The 22,424-nt window shown below is 41.5% G+C and overlaps 1 pseudogene; it reads right to left on the reverse strand.

The window, feature by feature from the left end:
* Positions 1-16,640: 16,640 nt before the first annotated feature.
* LOC103268254 lies at positions 16,641-17,748 on the reverse strand (annotated as a pseudogene).
* Between the last annotated feature and the right edge of the window lie 4,676 nt (positions 17,749-22,424).

A 22,424-nucleotide genomic window follows, 5' to 3' on the forward strand; every position in this document is an offset into this window, starting at 1 on the left:
ACATTAAGACTAAATGGTTCACATAAATTATAGAAAAATGGAAAAGTCACATTATCCCTGTCTCTATACCACTGGGTCCCAAATGCCTATCTGCAGATTACCTGTCTCCAAATCATCTGGAGAGCTTTTTGATATTATAACTTCCTGCCACGCCCTCACCCAAGAGTCAAAATTAGTAGATCTGGTGTATAAGAAAGCTTTGCGTGGCGCCAAGGATCTTGAGTTCAAATGCCTTCATAAACCAGCAAGAAAATGGGTGGATAGGACAACGTAAGCATGTGTATAAGAAAATAAATATTCCATCCAAAGACAGTTCTCAATATACATTGAGAAAATTTTTTAATACTGTGAGCTACCCCTGTCAACCCTTCCCCCATCTTGTACTCCTGGAAAATATACCTATGTGCTGAATTGAGGCGGACAGGTAGAAACCCTGGGGGACTATATCACACTGCAAAAATTTAAGGGTTTACTTTTGTTGGCACATCCTCAGAAATAGCACACAAAAGTATTTCTTGCAGGACATGACCACGCCCTTTATACATTATAGCTAGTCTCAAGTCATTATTATTGATACACCCTCAGTCATTTCTTCATTCAGTAAATTTTATTGGGCACCTAATATGTGCCAAGCACTTGTCTCAGGACTGAACAGACAAAATCGAATAAGAAAAATAGCTCACGGTTCAGAGGAATATATTTCAAAGGTTCTGATGTCCAGACAGGCATCAAAATATTCCCTTAAATCCAAATATAAAAAACTGGTTTCTCACTGTCCAAGTGCTTGGGAAATACATCTCTAGAAGGATGTTGTTTGAGCTATTAATCCCCCGTCTCCCACGTCCCAACACCAATACAGAGGACAGGCTGACATCGGAAGCTCTGAAGCTCTCTGAAGCAGACGTTACCTCATACTACATGGCTCTCTTGTTCAGGATGGCTCCAAGAGAAATGGGGCTTCCAGGACATTTCATCCTGCCAGCATTTCGGTGATGTATTTGAAATGGCCCATTTCTGGGGCTCGTTAATGAATGACATTGGTGAGGTGTCCTTCTCTTCTTGGGATCAAAAGATACTGAGATTTCTTTTATTTTACACTCCAGCAGCCCTTGCTTCGTGTTTATATGGCCAAAATCTTGAGCAAGCCACTCAATTCCATTCCTGCACTCACTATTTCGCTACTGAAATGCAAACTCCCTTGGGTAATTCCAGGCAATTTCTTTACCCAGAGATCATCTCTGGCCACAGAGCAGCTCAGCTGCAACCCACGCTGTGTGCGCTGCATAATACTGTAACATTTTCAGAGTCAGGGAAGATTTATTCAGTGATCAACTGCTTCAGCATCCTGAATCACTCCAGAGACAGTCTGTTAAAGAGGGGACCTTGAGGGAACTGAAAATGTAAGCAAGAAGTGAAATAATCCTCTCTTTCTCTGTTAACCCCTTAAGCCCCTATAAGGAAATAATGTTAACTTTTCCTATGCGTAGGGAAAAATGTCTAGAAGTAAATATTGAGAGTGCTTATCTATAGAGGGTGAAATTAAAACTGACTTTTAGTTTCTTCTTTTTGCTAATTTTTATTTGCTACAATAAGCTGTAATTCTGTAGGAATAACAATATTTTAAGATGCATATTTATATATTATTCTTCAAAAAGAACTTTCAAGGAAAAAAGAACTCCAGGGAAAGAAACTGATTTGTTCAGGAACTAGGTCAGAATTTGGAAGACTAGCACATTATTCACCCAAAAAAATAGAGGGGTTAAATATAACCAGGAAGTAAAGGCTTACAGAGTTGTTAATATCTGAAATCAATACAAGCAAGGAATTGCCAATATTTTTCATTTCAATTTAACACTACCCACTAGGCAAATCTGTTCAACTTATCCTAATTTGCTTAGAAAATCAGAACTTAACGATGTCCCAGGAATGTGAAAAAAAAAACTAGTGTCATGTGCACAACTCACTAAGACCCTCCAAAGTGAATATCTAATCTTCCCTGTGAAATCTAGAGTAGAAATGGACATAAGAAGCCTTGTTGCTGATTGAATAAAAACCAAAGGGGAAGATGATAGGATTCTCTATAGACCCTAGTCAGTCCAATTTTGGAACAAAGATGGTTTCATGGAGGGAAGAAGGTGCCAGCCACAACTTGGATGATCGTTGAACTCAAGATTAAGGTGAGACAGATCTCACAGAGGCACAAACACATCCTTCCTCTGATGCTCTGCAGACTGACTGTATCCACGTGTACAACTACTTTGATCGCACTCAGCTTTTCAGAGAAAACAAATGTACCCAGTAAGCCAGCTGAGGCATTTGTTTACTTGGTGGCAGGATTTTTAACCTTTTTGTCATTTGACCTTACATGTATACAGCCAAGAGAAAAATGCCTGAGAAAGTGTAGCTCAGAATGAACACCAGGGAAAACACTCATAGACCAGGTGAGCAGATGGCAAGCAGAGAAAATTCTGGACAAAGGTCACCCAATTCACCAAGGGGTGGGGTGAGTAAACTCTACAAATGACAGAGGCAGACAAATGTGCATATGCAAAAACCACTAGATACTAAATAATATCATACAACCATTCACAAAATGTGGATTTTGTTTAAACATTCGATGTAAAGGATGCACATTTGCTATTTTAAGTCAAGAAGCAAAGTCTCACAAGAAAACACTGATTGAGCCTGGTTCCCTATTGAGAACTGCAATAGGTATTAAATTTAAACCTACTTATGGAAATTCAAATCAATGATCATTTTCATGATGTAATAAGAGCAGAAGTAACTAATTAGCTTTGATTATATACAATGCAAGCACTCTGTTTAATTAATTTGCCAATTGTTTTTTACTAGGTGAACATTAGCCAGTGTTGGGTCATTAATTATGAGGTATACAATTAACTCACCCAGAAAGTTAAAAATAGTGATGTCAAAGTTTAATTTTTTTGTGTCAGTAATTGTAAGAAAGAAAAATAAAGGAAAGGCGTGAAATTAAAAAAAAAAAAAAAAAAAGAACCAGACAGACAAGGGCAGAGATCAGCATTTTCACAGAATTACTTTACTTTGACAGCATATACACTTTGCTGGGTGCAATTTGCTCTTCAGCCATCCTATGACCCTCCCTTCTTGTGATGAGCATACCATGCAGTATCTCCTGATCTCAACAGATGCATCAAGGATGACACTCAAAAATCAATGTGCCCTCTGAAATAGGATGAAATGAAGATTTTAAAGCTAGATACTTACATTTATGTGGTTTTAGATTTTTTTTAATCCCTTTAAAGGAATGTATCACCAATGTTATCAGATTTGACGTTATTTTCTGTTTTTCTAATCATGTCTCATAATGAATTTGAGTACCAATTCAAGATTTTATTTAAAAAAAAAAAAAAAAAGAAAGAAACAGAAAGAGGAAAAGGAAGTATTACTTAAGAAAAATGCACACAGAGGCCAGGCTCTTTATCATTCCAACTTCTGTCAAGTGGGAACATTAAAATGTGTGCCAGTATAATCCACACCTTTCTTCTGAATCATCAAAGACCGTCGCTGATAAGAATAAGCTCTCTCACTCTTCTCTCTCACACACATACATGCACACAAAAACAATCGAGAAATGTCACCATGAACAATTCCAAAGGTATTTATTCATTTCTAAATGCTATATAATTTCATTTTAAGAACAATTAAGTATGTTTTTGCATTAATAAATATATGCTGTTGTGTGATATATACAAGCCAGAGAAATTCTGCAGAAATCTGTGGCCAAAGGATTTGATTCTAACAAATCAGATCAAATATTTCCCCTGACAGACATTCATAATTTTCTAGATCTTCCTTTTACATTTTCCATTAATTAGAATAATAATGAGGTGTTTCACTTGTTTGTTTATTAATTCTTATCCAAAACAAGAATTGATTTTTGGTTACACTCGTTCTTATAGTGACTAAAGTGTGATTGCAACTTCTATATGAGCATGTTTATAATTGATGTATCATTTTGTCAGTCTTAGCAAATACCTATAGTATACAATATTTTCTCTTTTTTCCATTACCCCATTTGGCAACCATCTCATCCAGCAGTGACACACAGTCAAGTGAAACTACTCTAAGCATTGTCCTTAACCAAGACGCATTGCAGCATTTCACTGTTAGGGTGGCAGCATTGGGTGACCTATGGCATAGCCCTCAGTGAAGTGAAAACCATTTCACTAGCTGTCTTTTCAACTGTGACAGGCCTTAGTCAAAAAACCAGAGAGTGTGACCTGCCAATCACAGGAGCAAGAGGCCCGAGGGCCATATGTCACACGATTCTACAGCCCCTTCTGACTTACAGTGTAAGTAATTCCCAGTCAGCAGGCTTCTCTCACTCAGGAGCCGCAGAAACAATAGTTTTTCCATCTACACTTATAACTTGTTTGGTCATGGAGTTGGATGACCTCAATGTGAAAGTAACATCCCTTGCAGGATCTGTCATTGGTTGAGATATTCTATTATTGGTCTGCTGGATCCACAATTCCCCAGAAAAGATCATTGATCCAAACCTGAGAAAATGTAGCAAAATCTGCATGTAGCACTCGTTGGGTTTTGCCCAATCACCACCCTCTAGGAAACATGACCTCGGAACTGCATTTCTTCCCAAATGGAAATCTGTCTAAGTTACTAAGCCCCAACTCAGAGGATCACAGTCTCTCTTCATCACCATTCTAGCTGCCAACTCCAAGACTCAAATGAGAAAATTAGATATAAATACTTAAATGCAAAAAAGTACAATACACACATTATTATTGCCTTTACTACTAACAGCAGTAATATCAGACTCTTCAATTTTGCAAGCTGGTACCTGGTACACTGTGTGGAAACTGGCCTACAGGATGAAGGTGCTTGGGTGTAGAGAGAACTTTGGTCTTGACAGCCCAAGAGATTTTGAGACAGCTATTCCCCCCATGTGCCCTAATATTCTTCCCCTATACACATCCTTTAATCTGATTTCTCTAAAACAGTACATCAGAATCACCTGGAAGGCTTGTCAAAACACAGATTGTGGGGTCCCACCAAAGAAGTTTCTGATTGAGTAGGTCCAGAGTCATGCCTGAGAACTGCACTTCTAAAAAATTCCTAAGTGATGCTGGTGTTGCTAGTCTGGGAACTAATCTTTAGGAATCATGTCTATAAAGAAAGGTAGCTTCATTTGTAATATTAAAAGTAGTTTTGAAGTAAAAGTACATTATATGGAGAGCGTGTGGATGATGAGAAAAGAGGAGATACCAAATGGTGGTCTTAAAGGACTCCCAGGTGGTCATATGTATAGCTCATCAAGTTTTAATCTCATGTAGAAGTGAGTTTACTGCGGCTCTAATGACACACAGGTCATTTGCTTGGTGTCATGGGCTGGTCCATCAATCATAGAACCAGAACTAAAATTCAGTTCTCTTTTATTCTTTCTTGATGTTTTCCAGTGTAAAACATTGCCAGCAGTTAGAACATCTAGACTTCCTATCCAGGGGAAAGGATTTTTACTATTTTTGACAAGAAGAGAGATCTTATCAGTGATCTCTTTAAGGAAAAGTCATGCTCTGATAACCCACTCTAGTCACTTGCACTGAAATAGGAGGAGAGAAGAGGAGATGTCATGAGATAAAATACCATCTAGTGATGCACACGAAGGTTTTCAAGGAAGAGCAAGTTTAGTAACCAGGTTTGGTGACTTAGCAGTTGACCTGGCATTGATTTTTAAACTCTCTATTTGGTGTTTTGACTTCACTATCCAGGAAGTTTTGGAGTATACAATTTTGTTTGATTTTTTAACAGCATCTGCTTTCAGCATGCTTTCCAGTTTTACTTGTGCCTGGCAGAGGCTGAGCCTGCACTTGCCCTGGAAGCATGGGCCAGCTCCCAGGACAGAATGGAAAATCTCCACTCTCTTTTTAGAAACATCTCCACATTAGAGCTGTTTGGTAAACTGACCAGCTGCCACCCACTGCTGCTTAATCCTCTCTATTCTGACCCAAGAGCATGGAATCTTCCCTCTCTAGTTTGTTGTGTCGGTTCTGAAGTCCTCTTCAGAACTGAGAGCTCATGGATAGCCAAGATGCTCAGTTTCCATTGAGGAGAAAATAAATGTACATGAATTTGTTTTGAATTTGAAAAAGAAATTATAAGACATGGGGCTATTCCCAGTATTGTTAATTTAGTTGGGCTATTATAGTCCTACGCTTTAGACATAATAGGCCCTTGATAAGTGTATTCTGAATTGGTTGAATTGTAATGACATACTCAGTTTAGGTATTACTTTTCATAAGAGCTAACATAACCTAGGGCTTCATTTCCTCGTCTGAAAGGAGGAAACAGCAATAACCTACAGACATTATATGGAGATGTGGTGAATTTATTCAGTACCCTGAATGAATTTCTTCCTGGTAGCATACATAGATATGTTGCAAGTAAAGTAAAATATTACCTATATTAGGAGTCAGACAGTTCTAGAAAGATCTAGAAATAAACATTTCTATATATCTCAAATTAGTCACCACTACCAGTGACAGTAATGAAAGCAATAATGATGTCAGACTATTGTTTGGTTGGCATAGATTTGCTACAGAAGTGTTTATCTTTGCCTCACTGGGCATTCTCCAGCAGAAGTATTGAAACCTAACCTTTCTTTTAAATCACTATTGGCCTTAGGAAAGATAGGAAAATAAGAATGGGAACAGTAATATGCTTTTAAATGCTGGACAATCTGATCTCTGGGGAGGCAGAGTCCTGATTGTAAAGTTCGTCAATTTCTGTGGTGTAAATACTCCACCATGGTCGATTTAAAGCTGCCAACAACTTAACAACTGACATGCAAAATTCCTGACAAAAATTGGCTCTCATGAGCTGCTACAGGCTGGCACCAGCACAGCACTGGATAAGGAAGAAATCGCACGTGGCAAAATTATCCCATACTAACTGACAGGATTTTCCCCACCCTGTAGGAAAAAAAAAAATGTTGGTGTTGTATGAGGAAAAAAAAAAAGCTATTTTAGGAGTCAGGTAACATGACTTAGTTATTTGCCAACGACCAGAAAAGTTAATAGGTCAGCAATGTGCAAAACCAAATAAACTGATACCAACTCAGAGTAACCAGAGTATAATAAGGTTTAGGGATTGTTTCACAAAGACTAAAGGGAAGTATTAGTTGACGGCCATAATATTGGCATGTATTGGTCCAGTAGAACAAGTTTCAGACTTCTGACTCTATGATCCTGTAACCTGGTGCAGTGCAAAACATTAAGTTACCAAGCAAGGTATGATTCTGTGAGCTAGGTTACCAAGATCTAAAGGGACAATATTCTGTGACAAAAAGAGCCCTAATCCTGATTTAGGATTGGAAAGCCCAAAATAGTGTCCTATTCCGTGTACTAGATGATTTTGGGAAAATCATGTATCTTTTCTAGGTTTCAGCTTGCCTTATCTATAAAGTAAATAATCCCTCTAAATTCCTTTCTGGCTCTAAAATGCTACACTTTTAAGTGGAATTTTTTAAATCACTTCGGTTGTTTTGAGTTTAAAACTATGCTCCCTCCAAGGTACCAGTGGAAATAAAAACTTGCTTGAATTACAACACACATGTCATTAGGGCTTTCACACTAGGGATGATATACCATTCAGGCAGAATTATCAGTGAGAACAAAAGTGGAGGAGACGGTGAAGAAAGAACACCACATCTCAGCTTGCTGTTTTTAATAATTTCAGTAAAACGGAGGACTGGAATTTGCTTCAGAACTTGTCCACACCCACCCCACCCCACCATAGCTCCCGTTAACATGGCCTGGATGGCAGTGTACACAAATGCCACTACATCCCCGAGTCCCTATAACATGTCAAAGATGGCCTTGCCGTGTAAGGTCCACACGGGCTCCTGATCAATATAGACAAGTGTCCCAAGTGTCCTTCTCGGTGTGAAGTGGCAATTTTATAAGAGGAGCTGTGACAAACATTTTCTTGCTCCAACTTGAAACTGAAATTATTAACGATTCAGTTCTGGGCCTATTGCAAATAACACTACTCTCTACTCATTATGTGATCTACTCTTGAACCTGCTGTGATGTTTTCCAGAAACTACTTCTGACTAATAAATTCTCTGTGTGTGTATGTGTGTGTGTGTGTGTGTGTGTGTGTGTGTGTGTATGTGTGTGTGTATGTGTGAGAGAGAGAGAGAGAGAGACAGAGACAAAAAGACAAAAGACAGACAGAAGGAGAGGAGAGAGAGAGACAGAGACACAAAAAGAATGAGAGAGTGAGACAGAGAGATACTGAGGTAGGGGAAAGACAGCACAGATGGGGTCCTGAGAACTGGCTTTATGATCCTTTGAGCCTGTATGTATGTAGAAATAGTTCACGGAAAAGTAACCAATTAATGATTTTAAAGGAGGACCTGGTTCAGAATTTTAGATTGCTCTGAGCATTCAAAGCATCGTCTTTAATCTAGAGTTCCTCAGGTATTGCTAATTTGTAAATTAAAACTATAATTATTGATGGTTGATATAATATTTGGTCTCCTCCTCGATCCAACACCAAACAATCAAATCTCAAATTGTTACTTCTAAAACAATGAAATGAACACTGTATCCAGCATAATTCTCAAGACTGTGCTCTAACAGCTTCCATGACAGCACAGAATGAGGCAGTTATACAAGGACACACCGATGAGGAAAGTTTTGGGGGAAGAAGACACAGCTTCTGAATCAAAGGAAAGATTGCAAACTAAAAAGCAAGCTTTCAGGATTATTTGCAATGCATGAGTTTCCTGGAACAAAAAAAACCTAGCTTTGAGTCTTTGTGATTATTAATTTTTTAAGAAAAAAAAGAACTTTATTTAAATCAGGCCCTTAGCAGGTTGGCTGAGATGGTGGAAGCCTCACTCGGCCTGCAGATGTCTGTCTGAGCTGCCACATGGCAGGAACTGGCCCTGGGGGTCTCAGGAGCCCAGCACAGGACCCAAAACTTGTTATTTTGGTGCTGTTTCCAAAACTCCCCGTCCCTTTCCAGTTCATTACAAACGCCTATTGTTTGCCATATTTATCTGCCATCACTGCTGTTTGTTCACAAATGGAAAGAGGACTGCCAGGACTAAATTTCAGCCTGCCCTCAGAATAGTGCAAAGGCGCTACAGGAATTGCACGACAGATGGTCTTTGAATGATATACAGAACCTCTGCCCTTGGGCCCGCTTTGGAGGCGCTGTTTTGGATTGTTGCTCGTAAGAGTGGGAGGTTGTTGTGTGATATGTGATTATTCCATAATAATTTTAATTATTTTGCCTGTTTTCAAACAATAGTCTCAGCCTTTTTTAATTTTTATACTCACTGAGTTGTGACACAAGCATTCTTTTCTCTATGTTAGCAGGGATTAAAATCAAGCCCTGTATCCCTTCCCATTTTTCAAATAATCCATGTTTAAATAAATTACCTCGGTCTGGAAAACCAAGTTATGCGGCGTCCTCCTGGCATACACGCAAGCAAGGAAAAAAAAATCCGTATTGTGGTGTCTGGTTTGAGATTGTCGCAGTAACAAGTTTCAAGAAAAGCCTGCTCTTTGCCTCTTTGGAGAGAGGCTCTGGCTACAGGAGCTTCATTTACATGCATGAGAGGATCCCATCGGATCTGCTCAAAGGTACAGTCCGAGGCAGTCAGACGGCATCCAATGTGCATGTAAATGAAGCTCCCAAAGAGGAGTGTAGACTTCTGGAGAGACATGGAAAATATGCCATCCCTGTCTCATCCAAATCCAATAGAAACTTCCGAATGTTTTCTAAAGCAGTAGGAGCCAACGAGAAGCAGATGCTAAACTTTCAAGGCATCCGAATACATTTCGCTTCACCAGATAGATTTGTTGGCTGAGCACAGGCTGAAGAAGTCTGGGGTCAGAACTTGAAGCTTTGGGTTTCTCAGCCCAGCAAGCCGGCAGATGCCAACTTGCTTGTCCCAACGGTTTCAGATCCAGACAGTCTCTGGAGGCCAGCCTCCAGCACCCACCACCCGGGAAGCCCAAGGCCACCAGGGACTATAGAAAAATATAAAAGCTACAGTGCATCTAAACCACAGGAGAACCTAGGGGTGAGTTAGTACTCCTACGATGACCTTTTCACTGAACATATGAATGTGTGGTTTTACCTGGAGTTTCTTGCTCATGAAATTCTCCCCCACACCCAAATTCTGTGTCCCCCAAACATGCTTGTGGTCCCGGTCTTATAGTATAGCTGCAAGCCAAATCAAACTTTGGATAACTTCCAAGCTGCCTGGTCCAGCACCTTGGTAATAAGAAAGAAATTCTTCTCCTTGGCCTCCAGCTAAGTAATAAAGTTACCTGGAAAGTGGGACTCTGAGTTTACTAGAAAAGAGGGGGAAAAAAGAAAGGAAAAAAACTCTGACCCTGTTATTTGATAGAGAAATCCCCCATGGAGTCTTAAGTGCTTCCCAACAACTGTGGTTTTAATCCAATAACAGCAGCTCCTCTAACAGAGAGAAACCCAACTCACACAGCAGTTAATACCCAAATGAAATTCAGATAACTCCCACTGTGTTGACAAAAAGGATTGGGGAAATGTCCTCTGCTCCTTCCCAAGGAAGACGTGCCTTTGGTGAGATCCAGGCAGGCTACCATCCCAGAAAATAGCCACACTGCTTCCTCCCAGCAAGGGCTGGTGTGCAGAGATTTCTGGTTATAGAGAGCACAAATTCTCAGGAATAACATATAAATTTAATGTTTAGCGCCTCAAGGAGCCAAAACTACTTATCTTTCAAGGCATGGAGGATGCACCTAAGGAGAACTTGCCTGGCTTGCTGGAGTGTAGGGACTTTTGTAAGAATGTTGTTGTTGAAAATTTTCATTAAGGTGTATGATTGAAACAACCTGTCTGACTGTATCGACTATCATAAACACCAAAGAACCATGTTCATAACCCATCTGAAATCATGAGACCTCACTTTAAACATATTTATATATAATAATCAGGTTCCCATGTAGATCATTACGTTTCCATATATATCAGTCCCTATACAAGACACTTTAAATACATTATCTCTATCCTTTACAACAACCAGGAAGGTATTTATTGTCCTCATTATGTAATTCAAATGAGGAGAAAGAGTCTCATGCTGATTAAAAGACTTAACGAAGGTCACACACAATAAACAGTTGAGTCTCCAACTTGCTTGTCCCCGATGGTTCCAGGCCCAGACAGTCTCTGGAGGCCAGCCTCCAGCACCCACCACCCTGAGAAGCCCAAGGTCACCAGGGACTATATAAAAATCCAAAAACTACAGCGCATCTAAACCACAGGAGAATCTAGGGGTGAGTTAATACCCCCACGATGGCCTTTTTGCTGAACATATGAATGCGAGGTTGTACCTGGAATTTCTTGCGCATGGTATTATCCCCCACACCCGAATTTTGTGTCCCCAAAACATGCTTGTGGTCCCTGTCTTATAGTATAGCTGCAAGCCAAATCATTGTGAATTCATGTTTGTTTAATTCCAAAGACCATGTACTTTTCATTGTAAATGAATGGATGGGGCTGGGGGCAGAGTAGCAGGAGGACATTCACATATGGCACATTGCCTTAAGATGAATGCAAATTTCAGCATAGTTTGGATCTTGAAGGAGGAGATTATGTGTGCCCTTAGTGGCTGACATGTTGTGAATTCTCAACAAATTCTTACTCACTGGAGTAGTACTTCATTGGTATACAATTGACAAATAATTGCTAGTCTTAATCTCATAGGCTTTACCTGCTACTTCCTTGTGGTCATTTCATGTGCGGTGGATCCTCACTGGAACTAAATTCTAGGAAGTCTCCCTGGTTGAGCAAAAAGGACTCAGCCAATCCAAGTTCACATGGACCAGTCCCAGGTGAGAAATACTACTAGTACCGACGCCTGAAATGAATTCAAAAAGTATCTAATGAATACCGACCACGTGTCCACCACCAACTGTACCCAAATTCACTTATTCTGACCAAATATTTATATATATATATATATATATATATATATATATATATATATGGTTTTTTAAAAAGTACAATCATACATCACCTAATGATGGGAATACATTTTGAGAAATGCATTGTTAGGCAATTTCAGCACTGTGTGAACATTCCAGAGTGCACTTACACAATCCTAAATAGCACAGTCTAGTATACACCTAGACAATATGCTATAACCTATTGCTCCCAGGCTGTAAACCTAGAGAGCGTATTACTGTACTGAATGCTGTAGGCAATTGTAACACAATAGAATGTATTTTTGTAGCTAAACATATCTAAATACAGAAAAAGTACTGTAAAAATAGTATTATCATCTATAGGACCACCATCATATATGCTGTCCCTTTTGACTGAAATATCATTATGTGGCACATAACTATAAGCTAAATAATATAAAAATAACCTCTCTCAAGCACAGAGAGTGTGCTGATAAACTAACTGACCAAAAAAACCTTTATTTGTTGACTATACAAGAGGATAAGGAGCAAATGATTCTACATTCAAATACTCAACTGCATCTTGCATTTTGTAAATAAATTTTTCTGTGCCTTTATATCTGTCACATGACTTAGAAAATAATGCTGTTTTAATGTAAACACACAAAAGAAATATGATTGCTTCAAGACAATTACTGAAAAATTCCATTCAAGATCAAAAAATAAATAGCCTAGGTCAATAGCAAGATGAGTATCATTGAAATATGTGCACTTTTAGAAGAACAGCTACATTCAAATGTTAGCCATTTTGCCACATTTCCTGAGAGCTATTTTTTTTAACATCGGCAGTCAAAAGAGTGGCACACTGTCAGGCCCCCAGGACCTCTATGAATGGCAATCTTAACAGCTGAAAGATTGCACAAAGCGCTTTTATTTTGACTCATATGTGAATTAGGCTCAAGCATAAAGGAAAAATAAATGGGAATTAGAGGGCAACTCACAGAGGCATTCCAGTTGGGGAAGAAATACCACCATTAAGTCCCAAATGCAATTTACAAATACAGCATTTGAATTTTCTAATTGTTTCTAAAAAAAAAAAAATGAGACTAATGGAATTACATTGGAACCAGTCACTTAATCATATACAAATTTGCTGACCAATGTCTCTGCACATCCAGTCCCGAGCTCTTGCTCATGTCTGTAACCTTGCCAAACTTTGAGTCCAATAAGAGAAAACTTTTTTTTTTTTTTTTTACCCCCTGGGTAGAAATGGAAGAGGCTGGTGATTCCAAGTACTCCATGTTTCATGGTCAAATAGGATCAATTTGACACAGCTGCCAGGGACACATGAAGCAGGAAGGAGGCCCTGGAGACCATCTGTGCCAGTAGTTTCCAAATCAAGTAGATGTCAAATGAAGAACCACTTTGAAACCACTCCCTATTATGCCCAACTTCTCACTTCCAGTGGTCTAACAAGCACTTGGCTGGAAATTTGAGAAAAAGACAACTTCACTGGATAAGCTGCCATACAGGTGATGTGAAGTATCTCTGTAAAAAATATAAGTTGTTCTTTTATCCCATGAATATACACTTTGGTGTGACAATTTTTAATTTTTGCAACAGACAACCCTGTAAAGCTCCCAAAGGCTTTTACCTAAGACTATATGCATAGGCCCCAATTGTTCTCAAGTTCCCTACATATGCTGCATCTGAGTGAAAAGAGCCTAATTCTATGTGGTGAAAAAGAGTTCCTTTCTGCCTTCCTTCTTTCCTTCCTTCAAAATGAGAACTGATATGTCACAAATGTCCCCCAGTCTGATCGGGCTGTGTACTTCATCACTGAGGCTCCCCACACTAAGGTCTCAGTTATTCTGTGGAGGTCCCAGGCAACCCCATCCAAGCAGGCACAGCGGCTACCACCACAGCTCCTCAGTGGTCCAGAGTCTTTCCCATGGCTCTGCCAGAGTGGCCTTCCTAGCACAGCAGGCCACACCACTCTCCCAAACCTCTGTTACTCTCCCTTCTTCCTGTTCAAAATCTCCTTGATACCAAGGCCAGCCTATGGTCTACGGCAGATCAGAAGTTTGTGTTTTACTATGTTTCAGTCTTAAAAAAAATTATACAGAATTTAGTGATGTAGCCCTTGTAGTCTATCCTCACGCAGCTGTAGGATTCAGACCCATAGAAACAATGCCAGTGTGATTTTGGCCAGGAGATAAATCCAAGCCTCCCAAGAGTTTCCTTCACCTTTCATGGAAAGCCCCTGATCCAGGCCATTCTGCTGGCTGTGTGGCACATAGGTCTTCCTGAATTCTGAGAGAGCAAAGAGTTGACTTTTTTGCCCAGGAATTTCCTTAGCCTCAGTGCCAACACATTTCCATGGGGTCCCTCTCTTTCCAGATCACAGACACACCTTGACACATATGACCTCCACTTTGGCCCCTGGGGGGTAGCACCAGTGGAGATGTGTGGGGAGTGCTGCTGGGACCCACAAATGACAGCCGAGTCTGTAAAACATCACCGAGGAGCTAAGACTTAAAAGATAAATGGCACTTTATAAGTCAGACCATCAGTATGCATGGTGCAGGGTGAGAAAGCAAGAAAATATAGGAACAGTCAGTTCAAAGGCTTGGAAGAATAAAAAAAAGTACTGTGTGTTCAAGGAAATACATGTCCATTTGCTGAAGCACCATATTTGGTATTGGGAGGGGATAAGAAAAAGACAAGACTGGGAAGTAGTCAGCGTTTAATCATCAAGAGTCGTTATGGCACATAAAAAATTTGGTTTATCGTGTTTCTTATGGCAAATCTTTGAGGAACTGAGCTAGATAATTACTTGGTTACATTTATCCATCAGGAAATCACTTTGCTAATAGAGGACAGATTTGAGGTTAGACAGAGTAGGAAAGGAAGAAAAAGGAAAATCAGTAGGAAAGGAGCTATAATATTCAGGTAGGAGGTAATGAGACATTGTGGCAGGAAGAAAATACCATGACGGCCTCAAGATTCCCACCCTCTGTCCTATAGAGTTCCCTCTTCTTGAGTGTAGATAGAACCTGTGACTTCTGTGATATGGCAAAGGTGAAAAAATGTTATAGATGTATGGGACGGATGCCTAAGTTCATGGCATTTTTCCCTTGCCCGAGGAATGCAAATGTTGCACACTGATTGGTCACAGTTCATCAACTTGCCAATTCTCAGGTTGACTGAAGTGGATCATCATGGATTAAAATGTTCCAATGGTCTTCATCAAAGCCTGATGGTCTTCCTGAACGTGGAGAATCACTCAGATCAAAGTGGCCCTCTGTGAAAGCACAAAACCATTTTCTTGCCACGCTTTCCTCAGTGCACGCTCCCTGTACACAGCACAAATGTCTCCAGCCGCCTCCGCTGCCTTTACTCCTCTATTAAACTCGAACAGAAAATTATATCGGAAGATTTCGCTTATTTCCACTTGACGTCCGCTCTTCTTTAGCCCACAAATAGTGCTGACTTTCTTCAAATCTGCAAAATGCAAGGCATATTCACAGCACAACACGGTCACTCCAAATGGCAAACCATGAACTCCCAACGTGGCAATGATGGCATGCCAAAAACAAATGCCACGAACTTAGGCATCCACCTGATAATTGAAGTCCCTAATCAGTTGATTTTTAGTCAATAAGGAAATGATCCGAGATGAACCTATCCGAGTTGGGTAAACCCTTAAAAGAGTATCAGGAGGGCAGCAACTGGAAGCATCAGAGAGATTCTCCTGCTGACCTTGAAGAAGCAAGTTACTATGTTATGAGAGGGCCTGTGAGGAGGCCACAGGAGAGAACCTTCAGGGGTCTCCAGAAGCAAGGAGCCAGCAAGCTGTGCCTGGATTCCTAACCCACTTAAACTATGAGATGATAAATGTGTGTTGCCTCAAGCCTTTACGTGTGTCTTCATTTGGTTTTGTTTGTTTATTTTTAGAAAAAGACCAGAAGGCACTTTACTGAAGGTCTCTGCTTCCATTCACAGGAGAAAGAAGCCAGGAGTCCCATCCTGACGGTCCCGGCCTTACCCCACCCCAAGGGTTCCAGCATCACACCTACAACAGCACAACAGTCCATGTCAGTGGAGGGGCGGGGGATGTTTTAGAAAAAAATAGATCTATGCACATCTGACATATATTTATAAGTACCTAAATTACGGAGTGCTCTGGCCCTCACCAGTGGAGCCCAGGCACCTAGCTGGAGGTGGAAGTCAGTCCAGGAAGAAGGCACTGAAGGAGTGCGCTCTGTCCTCTCCTTCACGGTGTTCCTTTTCTTGGGCCTCCACTGGCCTCTTCGGCTCAGTTCAGGCATCTGCAGAAGGAAGGTGTCATCTGCAGGAGAAAGGTATCCTCTGCAGCTAGTGTCTGGGATTGGGTTTGAGAAGGCACCAGATAAAAAGAGACGAAGTACAACTGTAGAGTCAGACGAGTCACTTCAATCCCCAGGGCTTGTCATTCTAAGAGGAGGGCAGGGAGGAGAGACCACAGGCTCCGGATCCCAGGATGATGGCTGACAATATGCCAGAACTCCAGCTTCTCTCCACAGAACAGCAGGGAGCATGCACCAACATGAGGGGCCGTCTAGTCTGCTTGTCCTCCCAGGAGGGGCTGCAGGCCCGAGTGGTCCATGAGTTTGGTCCCAGGTCTGCTTCAGACCCTCAGTTCCGACTCTAGACAACCTCCTTCTCCTTCCAGCCACTGGAGTTTTTGCCAAACTTGTAGAGGAGCCACCGGCCATCTACCCGTTCCAGAATCCCTGGTTGGTAGCAGTATCCCAGGGCCCAGCTGAGCTTCTCACAGGTCATGTTGCCGTTCTTTTCAGTGTGGCCCCACAGCTGGGCCACAGTCTCGGAGCGCAGGAGCTTGAAGACGTCCTCGTGCCGGTTGTCCCACTTCATGAGGCCCTGGTTGAGCTCCGAGTGGATGAGGATGTCCCAGATGAACTCCCACAAGTGGGTGTCTCTGGGGGCGTGTTGGCTCTTCATGCCCTCCAGACACTCCCAGGACTCTCTGCTCAGCTTTGGGGGCCCCCCCTTTCTGCTTCCTGTGCTTAGGATCCCTCTCCTTATAGTCAGGAAAGCCAGCTCTGGGGAAGAGCTTGCTGTCGGTGGGATCCAGATCCACGTGGCTTCCACGGGAGTCTGAGGAGTAGGAGCTCTGGGGAGCACCAGTCCCCGCAGTGGAGATGTCAGAACCACCAGGAGAGGGGCCGCCTGCGCCGTAGCTGCTGGGGTGGTAGGGGGTTGGTCTGCCGACGGTCGTCCAGCAGCCCCTGGGTGAAAGAGCTGCCCTGATCGAAGCGGGCTGGGTCTCCTAGGGAGGCCATGCCGTCCTTCTCCAGCAGCTCAATGATCCAGCTGAGTTCGTCATTAGAGCTGGACGTGAGATCCCGCAGCTGGGCATGGAGTTGGTCCCCCAGAGGCCCGAAGACCAGTCGCGGCTCCTCAAAGGCACAGTTGCAGACGGTGGCCCCGTCCATGTCACATCGCAAGAAATCGATGGAGCTTGCGTCTTTCTTGTTCTTCTCCACCTGGTGGCTGATCCAGTCCAGAACCTGAGCCTTTGACCAGATCTGGGCCGCTCCCCTGACTGGCTGGCCTCTTCTGTACTCTCCAGCGACATCTCGGGGTTGCTCAGTGTCAGCACCAAGTGATTGGTCCCAAAGGTGGCCGCAGGGGGAACAGAAGTCAGGGTGGGGTCCTCCGAGCGGTACCTAGCACTGAAGAAGGTGCTAAAAACGTTGCTAATCTGACAGGTTGCAGCCATGAGGCTACCGGAGTGGTGGGGTGCAGTTGTGACAGGCGGGCAGGCTTCAGCCATCGGCAGGAGAGAAATCCAGCAACAGTTCCGCCAGGTAGTGCTGAGGTGTTTCGTGTGCTCGCTCATTACAGTGATAGAAAACAAATACAGATACAGATTGCAGGAGAGAAATAAGCAGTAAATTCAGGAGAGAAAATTGACAGGGTCTGACCTGATGTGAAGGGAAAAGATGACTCTGAGGTTACTGGCTTGGGATGATGAGAAACTATTTTACTGGGAACATGCTGAGCTGCTCTGTCTGTAGGGCATTCCGGTGGCCGTGTCTAGAATGCAGCTGGTTCGAAGGGTTCAATACCAAAGGGAAGCCAAGGTTCAGGCCGGGGGAAACAAATGCCGGTGTTGAAATCTGAGAGGTCAGACAGAAAGTGGGAGCCAAGGTCTGGAGCCAAAGCAGGTAGAGTAGCCACGAGAGCCCATGAGCAAGGAGGATGGAAGCAAGCAGCTGGCAGAGAACCTGAGAGGGTACCTGAAGGTCTCACAGGGACACCAGGTACCTCGTCATGTGGCCCCCTCACAGATCGTCTCATAACATAGGCTCTTTCATGAGGAGCAGCGATGTGCCAGGGTATAACCACTCCAAAGGGTTTTGTTCTCTGGGTTGTGGTTGGTGATGGCTATGAGAAGCAACTCACATCAGGTAGGTCCACGGCCAGGATGCGATCACCAGAGAAAATGGGAGGAAAAGGGAAAGAAGAAGGATGAGGATGAAGCTCAAAGTCACTTCCGTGATCATGTGACAGAAAGGGAAGAGGAATTTGCCCTGAAACTAAATGAGGAGCGGTCAGTGTCACTGTAAAACCCAGGCAAAAAGAAGTTTCCAGGATACATGCTCACCAGTCTTGAACCCCAGCATGAGAGGAGGGCTGGTAATGCCCATGAAGTTGTAAAGTGAGTGGAATTTAATGTTAGGAAAGTTTAAATGTGAGTTCCAGTGTAAAATGAGTAATAAATGAGGGCAAAATGTCTGCCCTACTTTCCTCCCAGATGTAGACATTCTCCTCATCCTTCTTCTCTGCTTCATAAAAGCTCAGATGTAAAGGGGTTAAGCCTTTCTACCTTCATGAGTCCCGGGAGACTGAATCTCAACCTCTGTTAGGAGACCAAACCTGCCCTGAGCTGCATTACCAGGTTTCCGTTGCTTCAAGCTCATTCTTTTCTGAAAGGAGAAGCATGGAGACAAAAATCTGTCAACCATCTCTTAATTGCCAAGAAATACAAGAAGCGGGAATCTCACTTCTCGTTAAAGACACATTGGCACTTGACTTAGCACTGGCTTTATTGAAAAACAGCTGAGAGCCAAGAAACAAACAAAAGAGACCTCTGCGCAGCCAACATCTACACTACAGAGCCTGCCCTCATTAATGAACTTGACCGAAAAGGATTTCCTGGGGTCTTTACTTCGAGCCCAACTTTCCTCTGCGGAAATTCTAATAGACTTGGTGATGTGGTTTCCAAATGAACAGCCCAATAAAAGTAGCAAATTAAAAGAAGAAGACTCAAGAAGCACATCAATAACAGTAATGAGTGACAGTTGATGGCTTAACAGCAAGGGTGGAAATGGGGAAAAATAACTATAGAAGGCAAACAAAAGAAGTAAAAATCACAGCAGCTTAGAATCATTTAGCACAGAATAAAAACATTCTACATACTACAACAGATCCCTGAGGGCACTGGAGCTCAGCATGATGGCCTAAGTTGCCATAAAAAAATTAAATTACATTTGATATAGTCTAAAAAGACAGAGACATTCATAATACACAATAACAATAAGAAGAGTCTTGTAGCTTGATCCATTTATTTCTTTAAAAGCATTCCTTAAGAAGCAGCTATGTGCCAGGCAATGTGTCAGGCAAAAAATCTTAAAAGAACAGAAAAAGATGACATCTGTCTTGAGTACCCCTCAGTTAACTGGAGTGCTCAGAGATTCAGAGAGATCAATTCCTTCCCTGCACCTTGTCTTTTGGAGAGCACTTAGAGAGGATATTTGGTAACATACCAAAGTTCTTGGAAAATCTAAATGATGCACACTTCCCTCATTGACAAAATCAGATTTATTTTATGAAGATTGAGTACTTTTGTCGCAAAATAGCAAAAAGAAAATTTGAAAATGATTCTTCCAGCATATTGGCTTTCTATGTTTTGGTTGTTTATAAACACAACCAAACTGCTATTTGGGGGAGGGTTTTTTTTTTTTTTTTTTTTTTGGTTTTTTTGAGTCAAAGTCTTACTTTGTTGCCCAGTCTGAAAGGCAGTGACATGCTCATGGCTCACCACAGCCTCAAACCCAGGCAGTCACTCCACCTCAGCCTCCCAAGTAGCTGGGACTACAGGTGTACACAACCTTAACTGGCTAATTTTCATTTTATTTTATTTTATGGTAGAGATGGGGTCTTACCATGTTGCCTAGGCTATTGTCAAACTCTTAGGCTCATGCGATCCTCTGACCTCAGTCTCCCAAAGTATTGGGATTACAGGCATGAGCCATCATGCCGGCCCAGTGATTTTTTTTTTATTATTTTAAAGATGTGGGGTACAATTCAGGGTTAGGTACATAAGTGGTCGATGTACAGGTTAAGTTTCGGCCTCCCATTGGACCTCACTTCACCTGATTTAGGATCAGGTACCCTTATTGAGGTTATGTGCCTCCCCCCACCACCACCTCCCCTGGCAGTGTCCGGCCAGTCCCTTTCTTGTGGTATTATGATACATTTTTTAAACAATGGCCAACCAAGAGTGCTTTTGTTCACTTAGAGTGCACGGAATTTGTCTCAAGTCATTCATGTAAGCTCCAAAAGTGCTAACTTTAAAACCAAAATGTAGCTTAGCTTTAGGGGGAAAAAACCTGGCCCTTTCTGGCCAATGTTTTATACCATCTTTCTGGAATCCCACAAAATAAATTCTAAGCCAGTGGTTCCAAACTTCAGGCTAGACCAGCTGGATCAGAACTCCAGAGTCCTGAGCTCTGCCACACATCTCCTGGGCTAGAATCTCTGGGGTTGAATACCTGGTATCCATGGTTTTAAAAATTTCTCCAAGTCATCCTGACACACAACCAAAAAATCCTGTATAGCTCTAAGATTCCATTGTTTTCAATGTATCTAATGCCAAATAAGTAAAAGACAATTTCCCCAAAAATACTCTAGCCCAAATTCAATGAAAAGAAAATGCAAGTTTTATATATTAAAATTTAATCTCATAACTAAAGAAGGAAAAGTAATATTAACAAGAAAAATTAAATTTACAGTTTTTTTCATAATTTTGAGTTCTAGAGATTAGAAGAGTGCGGGACTAAGCTAAAAATATTTCAGACACAATTATATTTTAACTACATCATCCATATGTCCTTTATTTCATCATAAATGAGCCCTCAAAGTATTAATAATAAAGTCACAGGGGACCTGAAACTTTTGTTGTAAAAATAAAATATCAAATAAAGCTTGTCAGACTTCAGAAATAATGCCAAGATTCTCCCTCCTTTTTTCTCTCTTTCTCTCTCATTTATGAGCTGTTAAAGTTTTCTGCTTTTGCAAACCTAGATATGATGTGAGGATGAAAGAAAGATGAAGAAGCCAGAAATAGTCTCATTAAACAGGGTTTAAGAACCCTGTGGAATGCAATGGGTTAGAGAGAGTGACATTATGTGTAATTAAGATGTCTAGTGTTTATTTCAGCCCCTAGGGGACAGATGCAAAACATCTAGCTATTAATAACAATAGCTAAATAATAATAATCTAACTTCTTTTGGGGGTCTCAGAGTTTTGTTTTTTGTTTTATTTTGTTATTGTTGTTTTTAATGTTGAGTAGCTGTTGTTCAGAAAACTCTGAAAAGTTAAGTGAAAGGAAAGTTACCCGATTTCGGATCAAATACTAATTTCTAAGCAGGACGATCAGATGGTTCCACACTTGTTTTCTACCTCTCTCAAAGGAGATCTCCCCTACTCATCTGGAACAAAGTGAAAGACTTACAGACTGTGGTGACTGGATACTGACATGCTAGTCTTTGGCAGCCTCGAGAATCTGGTATAACCTTTCCTTGCCTGGTGTAAATTCTATACAAGATTTCCCTGAGCATTTGGTATGAGGAACAAAGTTGTAAGCCAACAGCACCCTCTACACACAGAGGATTGCATCAGGAGTTGTGGGAAATGGATATTTTAACACAATAACAGCATGGTTTCTGTCTTCAAGGAAATTAAAATCTAGCTGGGGGAAAAAAACCCACAAACATCAATTAGGGAATTGTATGCCATAATTCATGATTAAGTAATAAATTAATGTCATAGTTGTTCAGAGAAGGAAAATTAAAATGAGAATAATTGGGAAAGACTTCATGGAATTCATGTGCTTGGGCTTTGAAGGATAGTACCAGAACTAGCCTCGAGTGCCTATGCAAGGGGAGGTTTGACATTCGTGAGTGAAGTGACTTGTGTGTACAATGACCTTTATGGCTTTCTTTGTGCTACTTTTTAATTTGTATTTATTAATTTTTTAAAAAGGAGTATAATTGCCCATGGCCATGACTTTAGAAATATACATTTTAGCCGGGCTCGGTGGCTCAGCCTGTAATCCCGCGCCTTTGGGAGGCTGAGGTAAGTGGACTGCCTGAGCCCGCGGGTTCGAGA

Source organism: Carlito syrichta, unplaced genomic scaffold (genome assembly GCF_000164805.1).
Source record: "Carlito syrichta isolate Samal-C Ts95f unplaced genomic scaffold, Tarsius_syrichta-2.0.1 Scaffold104742, whole genome shotgun sequence".
NCBI classification, from domain to species: Eukaryota; Metazoa; Chordata; class Mammalia; order Primates; family Tarsiidae; genus Carlito; species Carlito syrichta.